This window comes from Rhinolophus sinicus, chromosome 4, assembly GCF_057876585.1.
Source record: "Rhinolophus sinicus isolate RSI-liver-muscle chromosome 4, RSI-T2T, whole genome shotgun sequence".
Classification (NCBI taxonomy): Eukaryota; Metazoa; Chordata; class Mammalia; order Chiroptera; family Rhinolophidae; genus Rhinolophus; species Rhinolophus sinicus.
This window is the reverse complement of record NC_142504.1, coordinates 98,254,020-98,281,101: the sequence shown is the minus strand read 5'-3', so window position 1 is coordinate 98,281,101 and position 27,082 is coordinate 98,254,020. Positions and strand designations below refer to the sequence as shown.

Sequence of the window (27,082 nt, the reverse complement as noted above, 5' to 3'; positions counted from 1 at the left end):
CAACCGTGACATGAGGGTAGCTAGAGCATCGCTCATCGGCCAGCCATTCACGACTCTGGACGACCAAAAACACAGGTGCTGCTCTAAAGCAAGTGCCTTTTCACCATCTATCCCCATTCCCTTGAGATCTCATCCAGTCTCCTGGTTTTAAATGCCAGCTAAGGGCTCTCAGAGGCTTATTTCTATCCACACCGCCCTCACCCTCTTAAAGCCAGACTCCAGCTGCCTAAATGACTGTCCACTGTCTGTCTGTTACTCATTTCAAACAAGACATGTCCAGTCGTGAGCGCTTGGTCCTACCCTCCACACTTGCTCCTCCCACATTGTCCTCTCCAACTCTGCAAGTGGCAACACCCTCTCCAGTTGTCCTGGCCCCAAACCTTGCATTATCCTTGACTCCAATATTCTTTCTCGCACGAACAGCCTATCCTTCAGCGAATACTGTCAGCTCTTCTTTCGAAGCCGATCCAGACTCTAATTTGTTTCTCCACTTTAATTGATTCCCCATTACCCCTCCCTTAGGCTCCCCCTTCAAGCTGGCCTCCCCGTGTCTACCCCACCCTTTCAGACTGTTCTCAACCCGGCAGCCTCAATGATCTCATTAAAACCAAGGCAGATCTTGCTTTCCCTGCTCAAAACCCTCCGCGAGTAGAGAAGAGGTCCTCACAACAGCCTGCAGGTTCCTGCACAAGGTGGGCCCTGCCATGGCTCTGACCTGATGCCCTCCCACAATCCCCCCGATTCCCTCCCTCCCAGTCCTCTGGCCTCCCTGCTGCTCTTCTAGGGGACAGGCATACTCCTGCCTTGGGCCTCTGCACTGCTGTTCTTCCAGTTGCATCACTCATTCCTTCATGTCTATCCAAAGGTCACCTCGGGGAGCCCTTTCCCAATCACCCCATTTAACACGGCACCCCCAACCTGCTTCGTCGTCGCCCGCAGTCTTATCCTTTACTGATTTATTGCCTTGATGTTCATCATCCCCTTCTCACTAGAATGTAAGTTCCAAGAGAGCACGCTGTTTAGTCTGTTTTTGTCTGTTTTTGTTCCCGAGACAATCCCAGGGGAACCCAGGGTGCAGCCTAGTACCTTCCCTTCCTGCCCAAGGCCTGGCACACAGTAGACACTTAATAAGTACTCGTCATATGTGGAACGAACCAAGTTGCCTCAGTTTTTGTTAGAGGGACAGGAACAGACGCACGCAATGAGGCTCAGAACACCAGGGAGCAAAAGCCAAGCGCCCAGGGAGGGCACAGACAGACCACAGCGGCTCAGACGATCAGAGAAGGCTCCAAGGACAGAGGATTCCAGGACATCTGAGAAAACGGATGGGACACAAACAGGGTCCGCTGGACCCAGAGAAGACGCTCAATAGAGAAGCAAGACCAAGCTACAATAGCAGCAACAAGAGACAGTGACGGGCTGCGGGGAGGCCCCGGTGGCTGCCGGGATGAAAGTGTTCATCCTCACGGGATCTGGACAAGCCACGGGCATGAGTCCGTCCGCAAGGGTTTGCTTTACAGGAGAGGAGGAGGCGCCGAGGGCTGGGCTGGGCAGCGGGGGCGCTTCCACCCAGCGTGGGGCTGGGGGTGGCGAGAGCCTGACTCCGGGACCGGCCACCCTCTTCGTTTCTCTGGGTCTCTGGTGGTCCTGCCGGTGTCCCTGCCTGTCTGTCCAGAACTTGCCTTTCTTCTACAGAAGGAAGAAGATGAAAAAGGAAAAAAAGGAAGTAAAACCACCAAAACAATTTGAAAGAGCAGTGGGCTGAGGAGATCTGCCTTAGGTTTTAACGAGGTCACCTGGGCTGAGAGCAGCCTGAAGGGGTGGGGTAGACGCAGGGAGGCCAGCTTGAATGCTTTCGGGGGAATCTAAGGGAGGGGTGGTGGGGCATCGATCAGGGTGGAGAGAAAGGTCAGGGTCTGGATCGACTTTGAAAGAAGAGCTGACAGGATTCGCCGAAGCATAGGATGTGGGTGCAAGAGAGAACGTCGAAGTGAGGCTCTGTTTTACTGCGGGGCCTGGGCAAATCCTGACCCCTTTCAGGGCTCCGTTTTCTCACGGGTCCAGAGAGCAGCTCTCGTCGTCTGACCAGCCAGCACGCAGACATGTGGAGCTACCTGTGGACAGGTGTCTATGCTTCAGACTGGTGCCATACCCCTCTCTTGGCTTGTGCCACAGTGTAAGGTTTGCACGGGACCGTCCCTTCCTGCCCCAGGTCTGCTCATGACTTCAAAGACAGAGACGTGACATTCCTAGGAGATCTGTTCCAGGAGCCAACATTCTCCTGGGCAGATGGCGTGTGCGAGTAGACAGGTGTGCGGCCGAAGGGGAACAGAGACTGGGGGAAGCTGGCTGGAGGAGAGCCCACGGCCCTCCAGGAGGAGGAAGACCAGGAGGTGGGCCAGCTCACAAGTCACTGGGAGGACGTGTTCCCCCACACAGACATGGCCTGTGACGTGCCTCTCCGATTTCCAGGGTGGCGACTAGAGGCGCCCTTGGCTCCAGCCGGGCGGGGTCTGAAGTGAGAACTTCAGAACCGGACTTGGCTGCATTCCTCTGAAATCCCCAGCCTCTGAGAATGAAAGCTGCCGGTCACGTCCTCCCCTTGCACGTCTGCTCCTCTGTGAGAGACCTGGCCCCGAGCCCCTGATGGCTAAGGCAGCCCCTCCTCCTCCCAGTGCTTTCTCAGTCTTTCAGGAAACTTCTCCAGGCCCGGTGGGTATGTGTATCCGGGAGGTGGGGAGGAGCTGGGGAGGAGCTGGCTGAGCTGTGCTTTGGCCAAAGGGCTCTGTGGGGTGTCCTATTGGACTTGGCAGCCTGCATCTTGGTGACTCAAGCTTGCTGGTTGTCCCCTACCCACAATGCCCCGTGGAACTCAAGGCCCCAGAGACAGTCTTCTCTTCTTAAGGCCCCAAGCTACACCTTCAAAGCTCCTTGCCATCAGATCTTCATTCACCATCCCCATCTGCTCGGAACTTCCTTTATATTTAACCTTTGGCCAAGTGCCCCTGGGCAAGCTACTTCCTCAGTCTGGGTCTCAGAAAAGGAGAGGATAACTCACAGCCTTCACGTCTGCAGCTCCAGTGTTTCATTCTTTGGGAAAGGCGGTTATCCTTCCAGGCTCACCTCTTTCCCGGGACCATGAGACCCTGGGGGCAGGAACCCTCTGCATTTCATTTTTATCCCCTCCCTGACACCTTGTAGACAGCCTTGGGCACTGAAAGCTTTTCATATATGTGAACGACAGCCAGTTCTACTTCTTCATTGCACAGTCTGCTGCCCACTGAGCTGAAGACTTTCTCGCCCTCTGAATCCCTTTGAGCATTAGTGAGTGTCCCAGTCACGAGGCCCTCACCAGATACAGGTCTATGTCTTATTTCCCCCAACTGATTAGGAGTTCTAGCTCAACCCAAGGAACAAGACTGATCTCCATGTCCTGTTGATGGAATGTACTTTATCAGCAGATAACTTCATTTAATCCTTACAACAGCCCCAGGCAGTCGCACTGTCATTACCCCCATTTTACAGAGGAGAAACCTGGGCCACAGAGCTTGAAAGTATCCTGCCCAAAGCCATAAACTTGTATGAGGCAAAGTTTGTATGTGGCAAAGTTGACACTCACAGCCCAGGGGTCAAGCTCTGGCATCTACACTCGTAACCACTGCCCCATATTCCTGTATGTGTCTTACGATAAATGTCTAGTCTTCCCAACAGAGCTGTAAGCTTCCTGACAGCAAAAACCAGCCCCTGATTTATATTTCCAACTTTGTTCTTCTTCTTCTTTAAGACCCCTTTGGATATTCTAGGTCCTCTGTGATTCCAAATACATTTTAGAATCAGCTTGCCAGTTGCTACCAAAAAAGCCTACTGGGATTTTGATTGAGACTGTTGAACCTAGAGATCAATTTGGGAAGAACCACCATCTTAACAGTGTTGAGTCTTCTGATCCATGAACATGGTATGTCCCTGATTTATACTCGATTGTATCTCCCCAGAGCTTCACACAGGGTGAGACCCGTGATATTAGTGCATATGAGATGAATCGCATCGAATCACAAATTCCTTCCACGATTTTCACAGGCACGGCATTGTCAGCATTACGCGAGCAAAGTGAAGGCTAGCTTTGTACTACGCCCTTTGCATACGTTTTGTCATTTCATGCCCCCAACGACCCTATGGAGTATTATTATCATCCTCGCTTCACCAATAAGGAAACTGAGGCTCAGAAAGAGTCAGGAACCCACCCAAGATCACACAACCGACAGAGATGGGATTGGTGCTGAGGCCTGTTGGACTCCCTAGGTCCCTGATTTATACTTGATTGTATCTCCTCAGAGCTTCATAGAGGGAAAAAAAAACCCAGCTAATTGAGTTAATCAAACCCAAAGAAAGTAGTTTGGGGCTTCTCAGTGGCTCAGTACTCCCTGCTAAGGAGGGGGGCTGCAGAACCAATGGAGGGATGGTTCACAGTGGGGGACCGCTCGAGGGTCTGCCGCCCAGGAGCACCCCGTGGAAGTTCTGTGGGACTCCATGTCTCCCAGTACCCGCCCCCTGTATGTACACACTTACTCTCTCTCACCTGCCCCCACGCTCAGCACAGCCCACATCCTCCTGGGCCTACCTAAGGTCTCCCAGCTGAAGGGTCTGCTCTGAGAGGGTGGCAGGGGGCTGTTTTGTTCGTCGCTACCCAGGCTCCTTCACGGCCCACCCTGAAGTCACCGTGCCTGTGTTTATCTCAGGCTTCTTAGCATCAGCGTCCACTTTGGCCAGCAGCTCCAGGGAAGGGGTGAGTCCACGCCCACCCTGTGCAGCATTCAAGAGCTTCCTTTTGTATTTCCTACAGTGACCTGTCCAGGGGTGACCCCTGAGCTCCACAGTTCTGGGGTTATGTTGATGGTGACGAGGTCTGTGTCCTGTCCCTATTGCAGTCACATCGCTTAGGGTTAGGGTTAGGGTTAGGGTTAGGGTTAGGGTTAGGGTTAGGGAGGAGTCTTGTCTACAAAGGCTGTCACTGTACTTGCTGGCTGTTTCCACTGTCCCCTCACCTCCCTGAGTTCTTCCTGGCAACAAAGCTACAAAAGGGCAGGTGTGCAGGCCGGGGGGAGAATGCTCCGGGTGTGGTCCTGGGATGCTCAGGGCGACGGGAAGAACACTGTCACAGGGCTGACTGTTGGCCCCACAGGCCCCTCAGGGGCTTCAGGTCATTTATTTATGGGTGAGAAACTGAGGCCAGAAAGGAGAGATGGCTCACCCAGAGTTCTCCTAAGAGTATGGGCAGAGTGGGACCAGGAACCGTGAGTCTCGGGTGAGGTGATGGTGTCTGCCCCTCCTCAGGGGGCACAACTGCACTTTATACAGGAAGTCCTCCGAGTGAGACTCTGATCCCAAAGCTGGGGTGCTCTGGTCCCTCCCTACCTTCCTCCTGAAGAGGAGAGGTGATGAGGACAGAGATCCACAGGCCCAGGGCTGCCAGGCCTCCCAGCCCTCAGCTCTCCCACCCTTTCTGCTCTGCCAGTCCCCTCCAGAGCACAGAGAAGCTGTGCAGGGTGTGGAAGCACTGTGGGGGGAGCTGGGGCAGAGAAAACACCATTAATAGCCAGCAGCCCTTAATCTAAACTGCAAATGTCCTTTGGAAGAAAAGCAGACAGTGTGCAGCCAGATGTGTGCTATCTGGGAGGTGGAATGCAGAATGTGGCAACACAATCACACACACACACACACACACACACACACACACACACACACACACACACACGTCCCGCCCCCTCTTCCTTCCCAGGAGGGAGAAACTCAACCAGCAGAGGACACATAGGAGACCGAGAGCTGGGGCTTATCATGGACCCTTGTTGCAACACCTGGAATGGGAGCAGCTGTATTTATGGCCCCCGGAGTGGAGGCAGCTAAGGCTCAGAGTTGGGTTGCACAGCTCTGAGTGTAAAACCAACCTGCAGATCAATAATTCTTTGGGAAACGCCCTTGGTACCTCATGGTTTTTCACTTCTGAGAGATACAGGTCCCCTCCCTCCCTCCCTTTTCCTTTCCACACTTAAGATGTGAACCAATGTGGCCACAGTCCGTCCAGCTAGGCTCCCTCCTCTGCCCATCCCTTACAGATAGTAAAGACCAGGGGCTGGATCTCAGTCATCTGTCTTCTGCCCACCCTGTCACAGCTGCTCCCCGAGAGCTAGTGAAAGGCACTGCTGTCTTCCAGACCCCGGTCCTGCCCCTGCCTCAATGGTCTGGTGGCCCAAACAAAATCCCATGCACAGGGCCCCCTCTCAGGCTGAAGGCTGAGCCATATGGACTGGCTGCGGTCTCCAGAAGGACACAGACTGTGTGACAGGGTGAGGGGAGAGAGATTTTAGTGCAGTGTGGGGAGGGAAGGGACTCTAGGGGTCATCCAATCCCTCCCCTGCCCCCAAGCAGAAGGCTTTTTTAGAGTCAGTGGTCGGGGGGAGAAAAGGGTAGAGGTGGCAATGGTCATGGTGGAAAGAGGAGGAAGGCCTTCCTGGATTGGGCCGGGGTAGGCAAGGAGGAAAGACAGCTGGGTTGGGGTCCTTCCTCTCCCTTTGGAGTTCCAGGCTTGGACTCCAACCCCCGGGAATTCTGGTATTCTAGCTAAGAGCTGGTAAGGCCAAAGGAGAATCGCTGACTTAGGATGGCACCTGTCACTGATTCAGGCCGATGTTCCATCTAGTTTCTGATCAGCCCCAGACAATTGCACAATGACACAAGTAATCTAGTGCACCTGGGACTTACTGTGGCCTGTGTGCCAGGCACTGCTTTAAATCCTTATATGTGGCATCTCATTTAATCCCCAATCACCATCCCCATCATGCAGGTGAGGAAATGGAGACAGAGAAAGATTGTGTCACTTGTCTAAAGTCACACAGCCTGTAAGTAGCGGAGCTGGGATTTGAACCTGGGCAAGAATGTAGCTCCTAAGTCCAGCCAGGCTCATATACTGCTCACTGCTGGGCCTGGGAGGCCCTAAAAGTATGTACTGACTGATGCCTTCCTTCAAGCAGAACCAGGTAGCCTGCAGAATCTCAAGGATCACAGACAAGTTATTCCAACTCTCCAAGCCTCAGTGGCTTCATTCATAAAACCTAACCAGGTTGCTGTGACAATGATCTTTACCTATGGAGCATCCTAAATGGAATGCCTGAGGCCATAACTGTATGTTGGACTCATCTGGGGAGCTTTGGACAATGCTAGTCCCTGGGTCCCGCCCCCAGAGATGGTGATTCAATTGGTCTGGGTGCGGCCTGGGCACTGGCATTTCTAGAGCTCCCAGGTGCAGCCAAGGTACACAGTAGAAACTTGGTAAATAAAAGCAGCAGCTGCTGCTGCTGCTGCTGACACCGAGGTCACAGCTAGTTCATGGCAAAGCCAAGGCCACAGCCAGGTTCTGAGTCGCAGGCCATTTCTTAAGAATCCTCCAAATTCCTCCCCCTGGGCTTTGTCCCTGGGACTTACAACATATGAAAGCCTTTTGCTCTCCTTAATGGTTGAAGTTGGGCCAGGCTCTTTGTCCATTTCAGAGGAAATGTGAGCTATCTGCAGGTGGACAGGTTTCTGCAGGATGGTGGATGTATGCACAGGAGGAAATCCTCCCCAAGCCCGGAGATGCCAGGAGCCCCGGGGAGTGTGGGCAGCAGTGGTGGGGCTTCATGACACACCAAGGCCACCTAGACCTTCATGAAAGGGCATCCCAAGTGCGGTTTCTACAAATGATTTTTCTAATTTCATTGTCACTTAAAGCTGCTAGAGCTGAATTTAGGTCTGGAGCCTGTAAGTGTGAGAAACATCAATAGTCTATGCACTCCTTCTGCTCGTTAGTGAGCTTTTTCTATAAAAGAAAGAGAAGGAGGGAGGGAAAGGCGAGAATGAAAGAAGGAAGGAAAGGAGGAAAGGAAGGGAGGAAGACAGGGAGGGAGGGAGGAAGGAAGAAAAAGAGAAAAGAAATGCATCTCTGTGTTTGGTTTTGCCAGAAACAAGGAATCAAAAGCAAAATTACCCAGGGTGGGAAATCTGATCTCACAAATGCATCAAATAGCTGAGGGCTGAGATCTAGTCTATTTGGGGTGTGTTTTTCAGGAACGATGGGGAGCCACTGGAGGTGAACACTTCTGAGAGGGAGGATGGCAGTGTGGCTTTCCCTGAGCACATGTGTGAGAGACTGTCACTCTGCCCAAGCACCCTGCACTCACAGTGCTGACATATGTTACACAAAAGGGTCCTTGCAGGCACCCAAGCTGGATATTTGCCAAGTCCCTCTTTCTTACTTCTTACATTCAACTTGTCACCCAAACTCGACCCTGATATCACTCTGAGATTCATCCCCAACACGCAGGTCCCTCTGCTGCTGCCTGAGTGGAGGCTCCAAATCATAGCTCTCCTGGCTTCCGTAGGAGGCTCCCAAAAGGAGCGTCTTGGTACTCACAAAATTTTTGTTCTATGCTCCTCCACCCGGATGCAGAGAGAGCTTTGAAAGGCTAAGCAGGAGACATCACCTCCATCCTTATAAACCTTCGATGGTACCCCAAAGACCAAAGCATACAGTAACCATTCCTTGGTAGGGCAAACAGGGTCCCTCCCAACCTGGATCTGGACCCCCTCCCTCTCCTTGCTATGTCCCCAATGCATACTTCCCTCCAGTAACATCACCTCCTTTTCTTCTGCCCACTGTTCTTTCCTGCTTCTTGCCGTTGTTCCTGCTCTTCTGTTTTCCTGGACAATGCTCCTTTGCACACTTCTTCACTTGGTACCCACCAACCCAGCCACTGAGACTCATCTCTAGCATCCCTTACCCTGAACCACAGCCTCTGATGTTCCCCAAGTGAGGTCTTCCTCTTCTAGATTCCCAGGCAGCCTGTGTGTGCCTCTATTCCAGCACTTCACACACTGACTTGCAGTGACTGGTTGATCTGTGTGTGGCGCCTGTCACAGTATGAGGAGCCCCATGGCAGTAGAGGGTCTATTCCATTTTCCCACTAGCATGTTGCCTGGCACAGAGCAGGTGCTCATCTAATAAATGAATGAATCTTTGTATGGAAAAATCTTTGTGTGCACACGGAAAGATGTAACATGGACAGAGGGAAAGAGGGAGAGGGAGGGAGAGAGAGAGCAAGAGAGAGGCGCTCAAGTGGCCATGTGTGCTGACTGCATGACTGGGGTTGACGTTCCAGAGGGCAGGGGTCAATATGCTGTGCTCCACGGAAGGCAGCCTGTGCAGCTTCTCTGGGCTTCCCCAGGTCTGCAGGGCCAAGGGCAGCCTGGGGCGGGCAGTTCAGACACTGAATTCCCAGCCATGCAGGAGGAAGCATCTCCAGCTGAGAGAACAGAGCTGGTGGGGTGGGCTGGAAACGGAGGTGAAGCCACAAATTAGTGTCAGGCTGAGACATGCGGCCCCAGGTTGGGGAGCGTCTTGCCCAAGCTCCCCAGGCTGTACCCCACTCACACGTCGATTCCTCCACCCAGTGCCTTGCAGGCCTGGGCTCCCCAGTGCCCAGGGTGGCCGGGTGCCCTGTGCTGTTCTGGCCATCAACCAGGGCGCTGGGCCTGGGCGCCAGGATTTCTTGGACCTGTAAAATTTGAAGGTTGCCAATGTTTTATTTTGGTAAGGATGTTTTTTTAAAAAAGCTTTCATCCATCATTTCATAAAAGAAAGGACAATCTAATGCCAAGATAGTAGGAAGGATGCAGTCTCAGAATGGCCGGTCCTTCCCAGACAGGGCAGTTGGCAACTGTTCAAATCACGCCATACACAAACCATGCTAGGGCAGCTTGCCGCCGTGTACACCAGCTTTGGTTCGAGCTCGGCTGGGAATCACTCAGCTAGGGCGCTCTCAGCGGGTCCCATGTGCAGGGGCCTGTGGGGTGTCTAATAGGTCTGCCTTCCATTTGCTCTTCCAGGCTGAGGCCTGGCCTTGTGCAGAGAGGAGAGGAGGGGCAGCACGTGCATCACTCACTAGTGGTCAGGACACAGGACAGGTAAAGGTTAATTGGAGATAAAGGAGAAAACCCTCTGTAATTTGGGGTGTGCTGAAAACAGCAGGCTAGGACAGGGGAGAAGGGCCTGCCAGGCAAAGCTCCCCACTTTCCAATCCTGCCCTCAGCTGGCTCTGGCTCCCCTAGAGGCTGGTGGCGTGGTGGCCAATGGAGGGAGGGGGCAGCAGCTGTCCCGGGCCGCAGGCGCTCGGCATGCCTCCTCTAAGTTCCCCACGCGTCCCCAGCCCGGTTTATAAAGCACAGGGAGCCAAGGAGTCTGTGTGGCCCCGCCAATTCAGCCTGGAGGCTCAGAGGAGGAAACCCAAGCCGGAGGAGAGGCCGAGCCACCCGCCCATGCCAGCCAGCCTCAGGAGCTGTTGGCCTGCAGTTTCCCAGAGCCCCTGGCACCTGACCTGTGGCCCTCTGGGTGCCCTGAGGGTGTGGGATCTGGGCCAAGGAAGGAAAGCAGAATGTTGCGAGTGCCTTGGGGGTGGGTGGCATGCATGCCCCTTAGGCACTGAACGCTTGAAATAGCTCAGCTCCTCTCAGCCTAGCAGTCCTGTCACCCTGCTAGCTCCTTCCTGCACTTTCCACACCAGACAGGGCTGATTTCTAGGTCACAATGGGGAGGAGGTGGGGGGACAGGGTAGGGTGACTTGGCTTCCTCAGGCAATGGAGGTTAGGAAAGGAAACCAAAGTTCCCCCCTCTCCCTCTGCAATCAGTTGTACTTTATCCTCCAGGCCAGGCCAGGCAAGTGCCCTGAGCCCTGGATGGGTGAGGGGCTTCAGAAGCTCTCTCCTTGATTCCCCTGAGAAGTGCGTGCCCCACCCAGGCCACCTTCTACTTGAGTCAGCAAACCTGTGACTAACACCCCCACCCGCAGGGAGCCTCTGCCGCCTCCCTTCCTGCCCCAGGGCCAGGTTCCTGCAGGGCCTACTCTGATGGGGCCTATAGCCTACCCCTGTTGCTTACTCTCTACCCTCACCCCTGCAGGCTCCTCTAACCCAGGTCTTTATTCAGCAACCTTTGCAGACACAAAGCAGGTTTAATCATGACAATTCCTTACGTGTATGTGGCACTTCACAGTTTACAAACTATTTTTACGTCCTTATTTCATAAGATCTCTCTAACCACCCTGTGAGACATGCAGGACAGATATAAATAATCCCCATTTTATAGCCAATGAGACTGACAGCCAGAAATATTAGGGGATGTATCCAAGGTCATATATCAAATTAGTGATATAATCAAAGCTGAAACCCAGGCTTTAACCATTTACAGGGCACTAAGAATGTTCCCTCTGGCTCACCCCTGTCTGCTTCCTACTCTTTGGTAGGAGGGGAGGGGAGGAGGAACATGGAGAGGAACACAAGACAAGCGGGGGGGGGGGGGGGGGGAGGGCAGGGCCACATGTCTTCTCTCCCAGGCCCTGAACCCTGCTGCTGGCTCCATAGGTCACTTTCACAACCCAGAACAAAAATCTCACTAGATAGGGCCTCAGACCGCCTGGCTCCAGCCGCCCTCGCCGGCAGACGCAGACGCACATAGACACACAGAGAACGGGCCGTTATCTCTCTTGCCCAGCCCGTTTCCTACACTTCTCAAACAGCAGATTTCTTCCAGCCTGGCTGCCTCTCCCGGTCACCACCCACAGCCACTGGCCCCTGGGGCCCGGCCAAGTCCCCTAGACGGTGACGCCGAGCCCCTGCTACCAGACAGTCGCCTCTGCCCTCCTAGCAGCCGCCCCCAGAGTTCCCTGGAAATGTCCCTTCTGCAAGCCCGGCCCCCACTGGGACGCATGGCTTTGTCTGCACACACAGCTGACTTGTGTTTGCAGGGACAGACAGGGGCTGGCGCTGGGGCCGGAGCCAGGAGGCGCTGGGAGGGGAGAGCAGACGGGGAAAACACAAAGTCCAGAGAACAACTTTTGCAAGCGAGCCCTTTGGGGTCATGTGGGTGCCTGACAACAGGGTGCCTCACAAGGCAGAAGCTCCATGCAGGCAGGGATGGGGGTCTTCACATACATCGACTGGCTGATCCGAGTACAGGAAAGCTGGGCCAGTCAGGAAGGTGGGGATGACAGAGAAGGGCCTGGGGAAAGGGGGAAGGGACAGATGGACCTCTGCGTCTAGCTGCACACCCCTCCCTCAAGCCCAATCCCAGCACTCTGCCCCCGAGGCACAAAGACGGTGCTCAATAAAGATGCTTGTTCAACTGAACTGGCCCCTGGCCGTCCTGCCCCTGTGGGGCTCTCATTCCAACCAGCTCTCAAGAATGCTGCCTCTTCAGTCAGGGCTGGAGGCAGAGGAAGCTTGGAGGAACAGGCTATGGTGTGCCAACACCATAGTTTTGAGCTTCCCTTTGATAAGGCCAAGGAGCCAAGGTGTCTGTGGCCACACCACAGGCCTGTGGGGAGGACCCGCAAACCCAGGCAGCAGGAATGCGTGTGGGAGTGAGCTGTACTGAGCGACCTTCGCTCTCCTCCAGACCCCCTTTCCACCTTTCCCGTTTGGAGTCCTGGGCTACTTAACCTGATGCTGAAACGAAGCCACAGCCGCTGAAACGCAGAGGGGGTGGATGATAAATCAAGTTGCATGGAGGGAATTAAAAAAAAAAAAAGAAAGAAAAGCATGGCCGAGTTTTTCATAAGGTGGCTCTTTCTCCAGGGTGGCATTCCGGGCCATGTGCCTGGGAAACCTTAGAAGGGCTCCTTGGGGACTGGGCAACCGGCTGCCTCGGCTCATACCCCAGGGTCCTCACTTCTTTAATAATTTAGAGCGCTAGAAATGAGACAGCATGCGGGTTCTCTCCCTCTCCCTCCCTCCCCCCCCTCTCCTTTTACTTTGCGTCCTGATGTCCTGGCCTCTCAGGCTTGCTGGGTGGCAAGGAAGGGACCAGTTAAAGGTACCACTACCCCTTCCTCTGGTCTAGACAGGCGACTGAGCTGTGAAGCCTCATCTGAGCCTGCCACAGCAGAGTCAACCTACCACCTGACCTGGGGGCTGCGAACAGAGGGGTCCTCACAGATGCCTCAACGCCCAGTGCACCAGCAGCCACTCACCTCGACCCACTATAACCTGGGCTGCAGCCTCCAGCCCCTGGGGCCACCAAATGGGAGCAAATCCACCATAACTGAGTCTTCTCTGCCCCTTTTTTCAGGAATCATTAGGGTGATGGGCTGAAAACCAGGGGATGGGATGGCCACAGAGAAGCCACCTTGCTTCCTGTCCGCAGCTTGGGGGGGAGGGACACCCCTGCTCCCCGCCCACAGCGAGACAGGAAGGGAGCAGCAGACCTCCAGTACCCACTGAGCTCTGGTCTGGAAACTGTCTCGAGCTTCTTCCGGTCAGAAGATGGCAGTGGAGAGATCTCATGGGCACTATTTAGTCTTCATGGAGGAGGCTCTGATCAACACTGTCATCTAACAGGCATCTTATCTTGTTTCTCTGCCACCTGTGGTCTACCTTATCCCTGGCCCTGCCCCCAAATATAAATACACTTCTGGCCAACAGAAGCATGCAGGCGGCGGGCACGTTCTAAGGAGGCCGGGGCATGGGGCTTTGGGGACTGGGGTCTAGTTCTGCTTCTGCCACGGACTGGCTGTGTGACTTCAGGTGTGCTTCCTAAGCTTTCTGGAACTCTCTTTACCCACGTATAGGAGGGGAACTATTAACATCCACCTCAAAAAAGTCTGATGGGTACTTAGGGTATACTGTGTCTGCACACAGCCGGTGCACAATAAATACCTGCAAAGTGACTGCTGACCGGAAGGGAGGAGGAAATAATGTTCTCCGGCCAGACACCTGACAGCAACGTGCTGGCCTGCCTTGGAAGTCTAGAAGGGACCCCCACACTGAGGTTTCTGGGCTCCAGGCTGGGGCCCCAGAAGAGCTGGAAGTTGCACATAGTCGGGTGGTTTTGTGGCAGAGCCACCGTTGTGTGGCTTACATCTTCCCTGGGGTCAACCCCCAGGTCGCCATGATGCTGGGTTCCACTGGGAGGGGCCTGAAGGCAGGTGAGGCTGGCTTTGAGCACTGGCGCCCCCTGCAGGCAGCTCTGCCCATCAGGTAGGTAGTAGCTCCATAGACCTGGCCAGGAAGGTGGGAAGGAACGGCCAGGACCACAGACCCCCCCAGGTAGGGACAGTCAGAGATGGGTCCACTTTTCAGGAGTGAGGTCAAGGACCAATCAGTCAGCAGCAGGCAATTAACAGGCACCCTCTGTATGCCCAGCATGTCTGCTTTAGAATGAATGACAGAGCTGGAAGGGACCACTGAAATCGCTTCTTCTAACACTCTTATTTTATGGGCAAGGAAACCACCAGAAGGGTGGAAGGACTGGCCCGAGGTCACCCAGTTAGAGATGGGCAGGGCTGGAGCAAGAACCCGGGTCTCCGGTAGCCCTGGGCACCTCCTCCTACAGGACACCTTTAAACCCTCAGCTTCCAGTCTCCCTACTTCTCAGCAGCTCCCCATCTTCTCTTCCTGCCCCCAATCCAACCCTAAATGTGCTCCGGGCTCTCTCCAGTCCTGGACCCCCATACAACCTACTCAAGCCCAAGGTACCTGAGGGGCTATGAGAGCCGGGCAGAGGGAGCCAGGAGCCCTGTTGTCCAGTGGGGAGACTGACCTTCCAGACCAATCGAGGACACAGAGCAGGTAGAGAGCTAGGCGAGATGTTGGTTGGCTTCAGACTTCCTGTCTCCTTCTCTACCAGAAAATATGTGCTGTGGGAGGAGGGAAGGGGCTTCTGCAGAGGAGGGAAGGGGCTTCTGTGGAGGAGGGGGAAATAAAAGCATGAGGGCTGCTTCGTGAACCTGCCCAGCCTGGCATCCCATGCAGCCCTGCTTCTGGTTCCCTGGGGGCTAAATGGCTGCTGCAGGAGGGGGGGCAGTAAGGCAGGATCAGCACTGCATGTCGGTGTGTGTGTGGACACCACCTCCAGACAACGCTTGGAAGCAGCTGATCCATAAAGGGGGCTGAGTGGGCCCCGCGAGCTGAGCACCTGGAACCTTAACCTCTCCTATACGGCAGTGAAAGGGCCAGAGCGGGGAGGAGGGGAAGTTCCCACACTATTGGCTTTGGTGAAACCCCGGTGTCCAGAGCCCCCTGCAGGCTGGCCCGGGGCCCCAGATGTGCTGGTCCTCCCTGCCTCCTGCTCAAGACTGACCGAGGTCCAAGGCTGGCAGGGAGCTTACAGCTCTTAAGGTAGATGTTTTGGATTAAAACCGTCTTGGCCTGAAATGGTGAGAAGCAAGAGCCAGCAAATGAATGGGCCAGTGTGGTTACTGTGACCTGGGTCACTGCCGTGCCGGGCGGTCCCATAGTGGGGCTTGCTGACACTTGCACAGTCCTCTGCTGCTGCCCGGGCACCCTCAGCCAGGCTGTAGCACACTGGCCCGCCTCATCCTACCACACTTTCCTGTATTGTCACGTCCTCCCGTGCTCTGCCCCCAGGTTCCTCCCACCTATAAGCCTTTGCTTGGGCTTCTTCCTCCTGTTTCCCTCTGTCTACCCAAATCCTGCCTTGCCCCTTTGCTCATGCCACCTCCTCCAGGAAGCCTTCCCCAGCCACCAGCACCCAAAGGGCTTGCCCTCTCCTCCGACTCCTCGACTGCTTTCTGGTTGAGCGGGCCTTGCCCCACCAGCAGGTTTTTAAATACCTGCTAGAGGCCAGTGGCTCCTGCTCCCTGGGCTTCCACAGAGCCGAGCATGGGGTGCCAGCAGGGCCTCCGTGCCAGCCCCATGAGAGCTCTCCTTGTGGCTACACCCCAGGGCTATCCAGAGGGCCGCAACTAAACCCCAAGTCCTAGCACGCCTTGGGGGCCCCTGGGCTTGTGGAAGAAGACCTGTGTGGGGCCTTTCCTAGGAAACTTGAATGAAGGGGATTCATCAAGAACAAAAGGAAAAACATACTTTTATGAAATCTTGGAGCTCCTCTTGGCGGAGCCTTAAGAGGACACAGACAAAATGAGAAGTGTTTTAGGGGATTTTAACAATGATTATGTCTGTGGGGTAGGCAGGTAAAGGAGACAGGTATTATTACCCAATTGAATGGAAGGCTAAGTGGAGGACAGCCAGACTTTGAGATCTGCCTAAAGTCACCAGCTGACGGGCTAGAACCAGGGCTAGAAGGTAGCTGTCGGACTCTGGGCTGTGTCAATGATTTCTTATGCCACATGGCAGTAAGTCACTAAGAGGAAGTCTGTGTGGCCTGCAGGCTGAATTCCAGGTGACGGTGCTTCCAACCTCATGTTATGCTTCTAATCAGACTTGTTTTGACACCCCGAGTAATGCAATGGCTGTTGTCTAATGGGGTCAGTGGTAAGTGTGAGTCCAATATGTGGAGCTCCGATTTACATGCAGCTGCTCCGGAATGCACTTACTCCAACTATAGATAGATATTCGTAAGCTGGAGCTGGAGCCCAGCCATCCCCAAATACCAGCTAAGCTACTCCCTCCTCTGGGACCACCGGTGGGAGGTGGGGCACTGCGCGTAACATGGTAACTCTCCTAATGGGTTTGGGTGCGAATGATCCAGCAGGGCACATACATGGCGACATAACTTCTCTGCAACCTGCGTGGTCCTAGCTGGGCACTGTCAGGAACGGGATGATGTGGAGGGCGGGGCTTACCCTGGGGGGAGCGCTGGGGGCCATCCCAGGAGAGGAATGCTTTTGCCTGAGCGGTGTCTGTCCCCACATTTCAAAGTGGCCGGAAGCTTTTCTCCCTCTGCAAACTGGGATCTGGAAGGGCCGCGAAAGGGTTAAGTGAAGGTGGTCCCTACAAGTCTCAATCTGCCAGCTGGAATTGGGGTTGCCACAGGGCCGGAAGGGGCTGGGACCGTTTCTCCCTGAAGACTCAGAACTCCAGGCATGAGGCAGCAGGGGATGGAGTCTCTGCGGGTACGCAGAGAGCCCTGGTTCTGACCTTCGGGTTCTGAGGCCAGGTTTCCTATACTGATGATTCTGCGGCAGCACTGAGTTCCTGGGTTGGAGGAACTCTGGAGGTCACACAGTCTAGCCCTTGCTTCATGGTCAAGTGTCACCACCTCTCCTGGACAGAGATGCCACCCAACAGGGAAAGGTCTACAAAAAGAAGAAACTAGCAACTGGGTACGGCATGGGTTTGGAGTGTTTATATGCTGCCCATCAGCCCAGGAGCTGGAGGCCCTCTGTCTACTTAAAGGGGCCTCTCATTTATCTCGGGTAGACGCATCCCAGCCACCCTGAACACAGTTGAGTTCAAGACAAGTGTGGCATTCTTGCTGGCTGTCTCAAGGCTGTCCTGTCATCTTTCCATTCCTCCAAGCCTCTCTGCCCCACCCCGATACTCACTAATTTCCTGAGAAGTCACTGTCATTCATGCCAGGCATGTAGAACACAGAGTGCAGGTAGGTATGGATGAATGAAGGTTCAGCGGGAGACGCACCCACCACAGTTGGGAGGGCACCCGTATTAGAGGCGGGGGCATGCGGGGCAGAGTCCTCTCATTCTCCCTGACGGTGGCCAGCGGGCCATGTGCTCATGTGCCCTTGGCTGGGAACCCTGTTCATCTTTGAACATGGGGCCCCAGTTCAAAAATGCCTACTGATTTATCCTTCTAGAAGCTCTTAGAGCCCCCTGTGGCACTTGCAGAAGGAAAGGGAACAGAGGTAGAGGGATGCAATCTCCCGTGCTGGCCCACGGTCCTCGTCGCAGGCAACCCCGGCTTCCAGTGTCTGGGGACAGTGGCTGGAACGCTACTGTCCCATGCGCCAAGGGCCAGGAACAGGCTCTTGAGAGGAGGATGGGGGAATGAGGCCTGCCACTGCAGCTTAGAGCACGGAGGGCCCAGCTCAAATCTGTGTGTGCTCCCTTTACAAAAAAGAGAGCTGTGGTCACCTAAAACCACTGATTCTCTAACGTAAGAGATTTCCGAGCATAACATCTTATAACTCATATACGTGTCTTCCTGCAGCGTAGCTTCTGCTAACCTCTCTAAGTCACTTGTCTCTCAGCTACAACACGAATGGGGTGGATGGACAATCTGTCAGGTCTTCCTTTAGGACCATCCTGTGCTATGAGGTTTAATTAATCTTGGGATGCTACAGCTCGAGAACCAACAATGGCTCCTGGCCCTACTTCATAAAGTGAAAACCCTTTTGCTTTTCAAGTTCCTACTTGCTCCGTCTTACAAACTTTCTCTGACTCTCCATGTACACCCTGGATTCCAGATAAGGCAGTGTCCCTGCTGTCCCCCACTTGCGTCATTTCTCTGGGTTCATTATATTTCCCCTATCCAGAAAACAGTTCGGCAGTTCTTAAAAAGTTTAACATAGACTTTCCACATGAGTCAGCAATTCCACTTCTAGGTATGGACACCAAAGAACTGAAAGCAGGGGTGCAAACAGATACTTGAATTTGAATGTTCACAGCAGCATTATTCACAATAGCCAAAAGATGGAAACAACCCAAGTGTCTGTACACGAAGGACGAACGGATAAACAAAATGCGGTTATGCACACAATGGAATATTATTCAGCCAAGAAAAGGAAGGTAATTCTGAGACAGGCCACCACGCAGATGAACTTTGAAACCATTATATGCTAAGTGCAATATGCCAGACCCAAACGGACAACTACTGCATGACTCTGCTTATATGAGGGATGCATAGAGCGTGCAAATTCATAGAAACAGAAGGTAGGGTGGAGGTTGGGAGGGCGGGGGCTGGGGGACTGGAAGTTATTGTTTGGTGGCTATAAGGCTTCTGTGTGGGGGTAGACGGTGGTGGTGGTTCTGCTTGGTACTATTGTGTTGTACACTTAAGGATGGTTAGAATAATAAATTTTATGTTGCACATATTTACCACAATAAAAAAACAAATCATCAAATAAAAAACCTCAAATCAAAACAACTAACCATGAAACTGTTCTTCCCTCTCCCCTTCTTAAACTCTCCTTCCGGGTCCAACTCCCTGGACAAGACTTCCTCATTCTGCTAGGGTCCCCGGCTTGGGCAGGCCTCCGAGCCCCAAAAGCATTTGTAGGGAACACCCCAGTCTCCTTGGGGTCTTGAGGACCTTGGGTCCTCCTCTGGGACCTCGGGCAATCGCGCAAGACTATTTGCTTCCCTTTGAGAGAATGACCCTCGGCTGTCCCCTCCCTGGCTGGGGGCCACCACTCTCCTTCTGGGGTGGCTGGGAGCCTCCCCGGGAAGCCAGGGACAGGGCGGTGAGCAGTTACATAACCCTCAGGGAGATTTTTTCCATCGGCCCAGGCGGTGCCAGCTTTCCAGCGGCGGCCGCGGCAGGTAGAGGCGCCCTGTCTGGGCCGGCCGTGCCCGGGCAGGGCAGTGAAGCTCCGATCTGGAGCGGCTTAGCATAGCTCAGATTCCCGTCGGCGGCTGGGGGCCGGCCACTCGCTGAGCTGCGGGAAAGGATCTGCTGTCTCCTGCTGGCCTGGCTCTGGGGAGGAGGAGGTGCTGGGGGTGAGCTGCCAGCCAGCCAGGGGTGACCCTCTGGGGCCCGGGACACCCGAGCTGGCCTTCTCCGATAACCCACTTATCTGCAGGCCTGCCTCGGCGTGGCAGCTTCAGAGAGGGAAGCGCCTGGCCAAGTTCTATCAGGGGATTTAGCAGGAAAAATGAAGCCGGGGTGGGGGGTAAGGGTGTGCAGGGAAGAGGACACGGCCTGGCAAGGGACACGGGCGATGGCGAAACCATTCCTGACCCGGGTAAATCTCCCCTGGCCCAGAGAATGCTCCATTCCCTTCTGCTGCCGTGGCTACTGCCCACCTCGGTCCCCAATAAAGTGAGACTTCTGAAACTAGCCACCTGAAGCCTGCCGAATACCTACTGTGTGCTGGCACAGTGGGAGGACGCAAAGATGACATGGACACATGGCTCCCAAGACACCTGGGGATACAGCTTTGGAAAAGAAAACCTTGACTGCTGTCCTGGGCTGCTTCTGGGACCAACGGAGAGCCCACGATCATTTTCTTTCCTCTGCTTATTTTCAGATTAAAACAACAAAATGCTCTTTCCTGTCCAAGTCATGGGCTGATTCTGTCCCACTGAGCATTCCAAAGTTTCAGAGGGGGCCTCGGGTTTAGCACTTTCAGGAGCCCCCATGCCCCCACCTCCACACCCCACCCCCAAATTGAACAGTCAGAGAATGCTGATCTGAACGCTCACTTTGAGACACTCTAGATGGGGCCTTGAATAAAACACTTAGACTTGAGACAGGACCCCCACCTGCATAAACAGGGAGAAGACCGAGAGGCAGGCAAACTAACAGATGACACAGAGCCAGGCTCTGCCATGGCGTGTGGTACACAGCAGAAACTCAGTAAGTGTTTGTTGAGAGAAAGAAATGAGGATTGGAAGAAAGAAGGTAAGGCTCACTCATGCCAAAGCAAGTGCAGGCAACAAGTCTGGCAAGGAAACACCGGGATCGCCCCCTCTGGTTCTGAAAGGGTGGGCTAAGAGCCTTGGTACCAGCCAGCCCGGCATTGGCTCTCCCACTGGGGTACCTGCCACGGGCTCTTGTGCAGAAGAGCAAGCTCCTGTGACAGGCAGTTTCTCCTGACGTGAGGCAAGCCTGCCAGTGCCCACCTTGGGGGAATGTGTGTGCCAGCTCCGCACGGCCCTCGCAGGGCGTGACCTTCAGCATGGGCACTGATGCCTCGTGGGATGCTCAAAGGCCAGCCAGCAGGTGGAGCAGCATTTTTTAGAAAACCATGCTTTGGTAGACCTCCAAAATCACCCTCCTCAAGGTGCCCATGGGGAAGGCTGCTTGCCTTGCCCGCTGGTGCTTTGCTTTGCTTCATCCCCTCCAGATTGCTAGCAGCAGTGGAGGGAGCTCGGGGTGGGTCCAGCCGAGGGCTTTGCCTGGGCTCTGGAATGAACAGAACAATGTGCTTCTATCCCTGGGTATGCCCGGCTTGGGCCAACAGTAAAATTAGTTTACATGCCTGGAGTGCAAGTCGGCTCAGCGGTGGGCGTGCAGAAGTGAGGGGAGGAGGTCCGAGCAGGGAGAGAGGGTGCGAGGGGGAGAGCCGAACCTCGGGAATAACAGCTGTGTGGTTCATCTGGATAACGTAAATGGAGATGTGGTGGGGTTTCCTCAGACACCCTCAGCCCTCCGTTGGCCCAGAAAGCTCAGAGACTTGGAGGTTGCTGGCACTGCCATGTGATTTTTCTAGAGGGGTGGATCTGAAATCCCCGCTGATAGCTTCACGAGGCAGATTCTTGATTTTCCCAAGTTTCTGACCCTTACATGCAATCTGGGGGGTGGTGAGGGAGCCAGGAGCTTGAGTGCTGGACGGAGGGCCCCCATTCAGCCCCATGACTTCGGGTGGAGCGTGTAGTGTCAATGAACTACTTTCCTCATCTGTCAATGTGGGGAAGGAGTCCTGCCCTGGAACCCACCTTGGAGAGAGAATCTCCACACTCACATGCACGGAAGTGTTCAGGAGAGTTGAGAAGCGCAGTACACACCAGGGAGAACTGGTACCTAAGACTGAGGGCTCGGGTGGTAGAAGAGGGTAAAGGGGATCCAATATATGGTGACGGAAGGAGAACTGACTCTGGGTGGTGAACACACAATGAGATATATAGGTGATGTGCCACAGAATTGTACATCTGAAATCTATGTAACTGTACAACAGTTGTCACCTCAATAAACTTTAATTAAAAAAAAAAAAAGACTGAGGGCTCTATCGCGCCCTTGCACAGACATTTACTGAGCACCTATTACGTACAAGTCATGATGTCAGGAGCTGGGGAGCAGTCATAACTCAGCCAGGATTTCTGCCCTTTAGGAGTTTACAACTTAGGGCTGGTTAGAACTTGAGGAATCAAGGCTAGCCCCTCTTCTCCCTTCCTCTGTAAAAGATGGGGTTAGGAAGTCCACAGTTTAGGTAATGGGGAACGGCTTTATATTTTCCTGAGACCTTGAGATAACCAGGAGAAGGAGGTTCCCCCTTATGACTAGAGTTAGAGGACTGGCCGAGGTCCTCTGCCCAAGCTGCTGGCAAACATGGCACCAGGAGCAGGGCGGATGTGTCACACAAGCCCTGAAGATGTATCTTATATTCTGATTTATTGATAGGGGCAGCCAGACTAGAAAATTTTGAGTGTCCCTTCTGACATTAAAACTCACAGTTAAAATCATTTCTAGAGACCCCATGAAGCCCCTGTCACCACGCAATTGAGTTTCTGCGTATCAAAAACTCCAAACACAAGGCTTAATGGTAACCCAGCTAGAAACTCTGAAGAGTTTATCCGTGTCTAGCCTGAGGTCGATTTTTTAGAGGCTGTCTTCTAGAAGGTGCTGGCAGAGAGCAATATATTTGGAAGTCTGGTCACATGCCAGATTCTGGTTTTTCGTTGTCTTTTCACAACAGCCCTGCTGTGTTTACGACTTGGTTGAGATTTTTTTTTTTTTTTTTCTTCAAAAAAAGGTATTGCATGCTTCTGTTAGAGGTGTTGTTGGCAACGGTTGCTAGGGAGAGTTGGGTTTAGTTACAGACACACTGATGCCTGCTCTAATAATACTTCGCTCTGCATAGCTCAAATGTAGACACCTCTTGGCTAAACAGGGCACACACATTTCAACAGAGGAGAGCTTGAACTTGTCCTACCCAACCATAGCTCGGCAAAGGAGCACTCCCCGAGCCCAAGTGAAGGCCTGGGGTGCTGACAGGGCAGAGCTGGGCGGAGGGGGCTCAGGCCTCCAATTCCTGGCATTCCAAAGGTCCCATAAAAAGAGGCATGCTCATTCTTCACCTCGCCATGAAACTGGAGCCCCCTCCCCATTATCGTACCACAAATCCCTGGTGAGGACGAAGGCAGAGTTTTGGTGACTTTTGTAACCCGGGGGGGCCCTGGGCCGTCCACATTCTCCTGGAAGTCAGAAATAATCAATCCACACACTCTAGTGGGTGTGGAACTCTGCAACCATGAAGACGCCGGGAGCTGGGGGTGGGGGGGAAGGGATGGAGTGAGGCAGGCTGGGAGGTGAAGCTGATCACCTCCCCAGCTTTCCCGGGTGGCCTGGCCTTCGGTACAGACTGGCAGTGTGGGTTGAAAGTGAGGCGCTTTTCCTAAAACATGTGATAGCTGCTCTGACAAATATCTGAGGCCAAGAGAAAGGAAAAGGGCATAGGGAGCGGAGCTGAGGGCAGACAGAAACGGGGTCAACAGGAGGGGAGAGGCAGCTCTGGCCTCCCGCTTGGCTCACTTGGTTAGTGGGGAGGTCCTCTGGGAGGAACCTCAGAGCGACGAAGAGAAGAATGAGAAAGGGCCCCTGGGATGGTCCAGACCAGTTTCCTCCCTGCACAGAGGGAACACTGAGCATAGGCAAAGTGAAGGGATTGTCTCCTGCTTTGGGGTTCTCTCACCAGCTCAGGCTCTGAGTCCTCCACCCACATTGTGCAGCGAAGAGTCCAGTACCTGGGACATATTTCTTGACTTGTTTATGGGGTGACAGGTAGGGGCAGCTGGTTCATAAATGATAACGGTGGCACAGTCTGGGCATCTCTGGGGTATCTTCCTCACAGTGGTGCTCAGCCTGCTGCACCACAGAATCACCTGGAGAGTTCTTTAAAAAAGGGTGCCCAGGCGCATCCCGGGAGAGTCTAATTCAGTGGCCTGGGGTAGGGCCCCTGCGGGTATGTTTTAAAAACTCTTCCTAAGGCTCTAATGGGCAGGTAGGCTGACAACCACTGGTGTGAAGAAAACAGTGGCTGACAGGGGGTCCAGATGGCTCAGCTGGTGAGAGCGCGAGCTCTCATCAACAGGTTGCCAGTTCAATTCCCGCGTGGGATGGTGGGCTGTACCCCCTGCAACTGAAGATTGAAAACGGCTGAGCTGCGCCCTCCACAACCAGATTGAAGGACAACGACTTGGAGCTGATGGACCCTCAATATTCCCCAATAAAATAAAATTAAAAAAAACGAAAAAGAAAAAACAACTCACTATTCCCAATGTTCCCAGGCTGGATCCCCACTTCCGACAACCACACCGATAAAAGAGTAAGCCTCAGCTGGCCCGTCTGTGAAACTGACCCACACCTACAAACCATCAGTCATCCTAAGCCTTGTTACTGGGCCAGCGGCACCAGCACCACCGGGGAGCTTGTTAGAAATGCAGAATCTCAGGTTCCACCCAGACCTGCTGAATCAGAATCTGCATTTAGGTAAAATCCCAAGTGATTCAGACACACATTCAAGTGTGAGACACTGATCTAATGTACATATAGACATTTAAGAAATATCTGTTTAGTAAGTAGAATTTTACTTATAAGAAGACTACTAAGAAAAGAACCACATCTAAGGCAAAAAGACTCAGTTTAGATGTGCAGATAGAAGGTCACTTTTGTGCTGTGGGATTGGTGACAGGGGTCCACTGAGACCCCAGGTCTCTGGCATCATCAGAGCTCATGAGGGCAATGCTTCTGGGTTCCCTGAGATGACAACGCTGAGCCTGGTTGGGAAGGGTTACAGTTCCTTTCACCTCCCCCGGCCCCATTTCCCTCTCTATGGGGGCTGCACCCCAACTTGGCAGGCAGCCCTCACACTTCTGCCAAGAGTGTCCATGATATCAGAGCCTGTCCCTCTCCCCCCATGCTGCCAGTTCCCACTGCCAAAGCCCAGGCACCAAGCGTGGTTGGCCAAGGCGAGCAATGTCCAAAGACACAGCTGCTGGGAGCTGTGTTTAGAGGGCACTTCACACCCCGGCCTTTTTGCAGCCAGCATCACTAAGCTGGTCTCAGAACTTGTACGTGGAGGCAGCAGCCAAACCTGGCCACCTGAGGGGCATCTCAGAGGCCACCAAACTGAACCAGGAGGATGGCTGGGGATCCAGTGATCGTGGGCCTAGAGAGGGTGAAGCTGAGCATGACACTCAGAAGGAGAAAGGGAAGGGAAGGGAAGGGTTCCGGGGGCTGGGCCCAGGACTGTCCGCCAGCAAAGGGATGCAACTCAGGTTTATCAGAAAATGCAAGCAGGTGAAAAACAACATCCCTGTGGGTGGTAAGAAGGAAAGTGGGGTTTGATGAGCCATGCTCTCTTTTCCTGTACCTTGTGAGTCTGGGGCAGTAGTGGCCATGAATTATGTCGCCTGGAAGGCCTATTCTGACCTACCACTTCCTGAGCTGCAGAGAAGAGCAGCAGGGCCTGAGGGGGTGTTGGTTTCCTCTTGGCCTTGTAAGCAGTGGGTCTATAAGGCGCTCAGGGGCAGCCTCCGGCCAGCTCATCCACGCTGAGTTCCCCGGGAGCCTAAAGGGCCTTGAACAGCAACCCAGGGGGCCTGAGTGCCCGGCTGAAGGCCCCCTTCGAGGGGCTCCCTCCTCAGCTTACACAAAAGCTGGGGCTGCAGGTGGTGAAGAGAGGGTCAGTGAGGCCTGCGGGGACATTTAGATTTCGGAATACCTGACCCACAAATGCTCCACTCAGGTAAATGGCAGATGTGGGAGTGACAGCTCTGCTCTGCCCCAGAGACCAGGTGGCACCTGTAGGGTTGACATAGCCATACTGAGTCACAACATAGGGTCAGCGGGTTTCTGAGGACTAGGGGACCCAGGACCGTTTCATGTCAGCGGCAGGGCCTGGGGAGCGCGAGAAATGCAGAGGCTCATGTGGGACCCCTCACACCCCTCCCCAAGCCCCCTGACTCATCTCCAGCGAGCAAATCGCAAATTGTAAGGTCCACTGCTCAGGGACCGACAGCTAAGCACTTCCCAGCGGGAGCTGCAGAGGCCAAGCTCCACTTGGAGGCATGAATCCAGACGAGAAACCCTGTTTCCCGGCTTTCAAATTACTGCTCTTTCTCTGGCCTAGTGTTTGCCCAACTGTGTCTCCTATGGTAGTAATTCCACGAGAACTTCCTAGCTGGGGGTTGTGAGGAGAGCTTCGCAGAGTTCAGCGTGGCCAAACAGGTTCCCTTCCGGCTGTCCTAAGCCAGTCGATGCTGTGGCTGACGGAGAAGCCAGTGTGGGGCCATGCAGACCCTTTTGTGGCGGAGCATTTGCCAGGACCGATGCTCTGTCCGACACTGTGGGCAAGGCTGCTCTAACCGTGGGTCTTTGGAAGAAATGCCTGACCCAGGCTGGATCTGGAGTGGCCCCTGTGGCTAGCTGCCCGTCCTGGCTGGGTGTGCCTCTCGCCACACCGCGTGTCTGTCCACCACTGGCTCTGGCTAGGTTACTTGGAGCTGGTAGCCATTGTCTGGAAGTCTTACCCTAGCTTGGCCCTTCCCTGAGAAAAGACAAAATCCCAGGCAAGGTCGATCCTGCCCCTAACTCCCCAGTGCCTGGCGGTACGTGGCAGACAGGCATCTCCCTGCTGTCACCCTCCACACTCTCCCAGGACATTCCGGACCGTGAGGAACATGCCCGATGTGCAAATCCCTCAGGTAATGCGGGAATTCGTCACCAGGGAAGCGTGGACGATCCAGGAATGGGAACCTGATCGGGGCCTGGAGCTGGAGAGACACCGCGGGCGGGCCAGTGAAGGCTCCGGTTGCAGTGAGCAGGCTCCCTGGGAAGGGGAGAAGACAACGGGGATGGAGCCCTGTGGGCAGCACGCGGAGGGGGTTCCTGCCTCCCTCTTTTCCGGGAAAAGACAGCAGACCATGAACCACGGTGGTTAAGGCCAGGGTGACCATCTGCCTTGGTTAACGCCTGCTGTCAGGTGTAATTATGAATAGCGCCCCTCTGACTCTTAGAGGTGTCGCGGTTTGGATGACCTATTGTATGGTCACCCTGGTTAAGACAGACCTGTAGGTGGTCTCTTTCAGCTCTGTAAGTCTACTTTCAGACCTTACCTGGGAAACTCAATTCGCATCTCAACAAGTCTAAGGTACAAAGTAAAAGCAGAAATAACGGTTGTCCATCCCAGAGTCTCCAAGGACAGTCCCAAGGGCCTGGGGTGGCTGCCATGCTGTGTCACCTGCTATCTTTCCCACCAATTCTGGGGCCACCAGATTACTTGCTACCACCCATGACAGAAGAGCAGGTATCAGCCCCTCAGGTCCCCACTCGTGAGATGAAACCGTGCTGGGCTAAGTGCCCATGCCTACTACACACTCGCACCGGCAAAAACATGGCTGTG

The 27,082-nt window shown here is 54.1% G+C and overlaps 1 protein-coding gene across 6 annotated transcripts in view; it reads right to left on the bottom strand.

Annotated features, from left to right (window-relative positions):
* Positions 1–27,082, bottom strand: part of CTIF (cap binding complex dependent translation initiation factor) — a 260,246-nt gene that overhangs the window by 57,630 nt on the left and 175,534 nt on the right. The gene's annotated exons all lie outside the window — the stretch shown is intronic.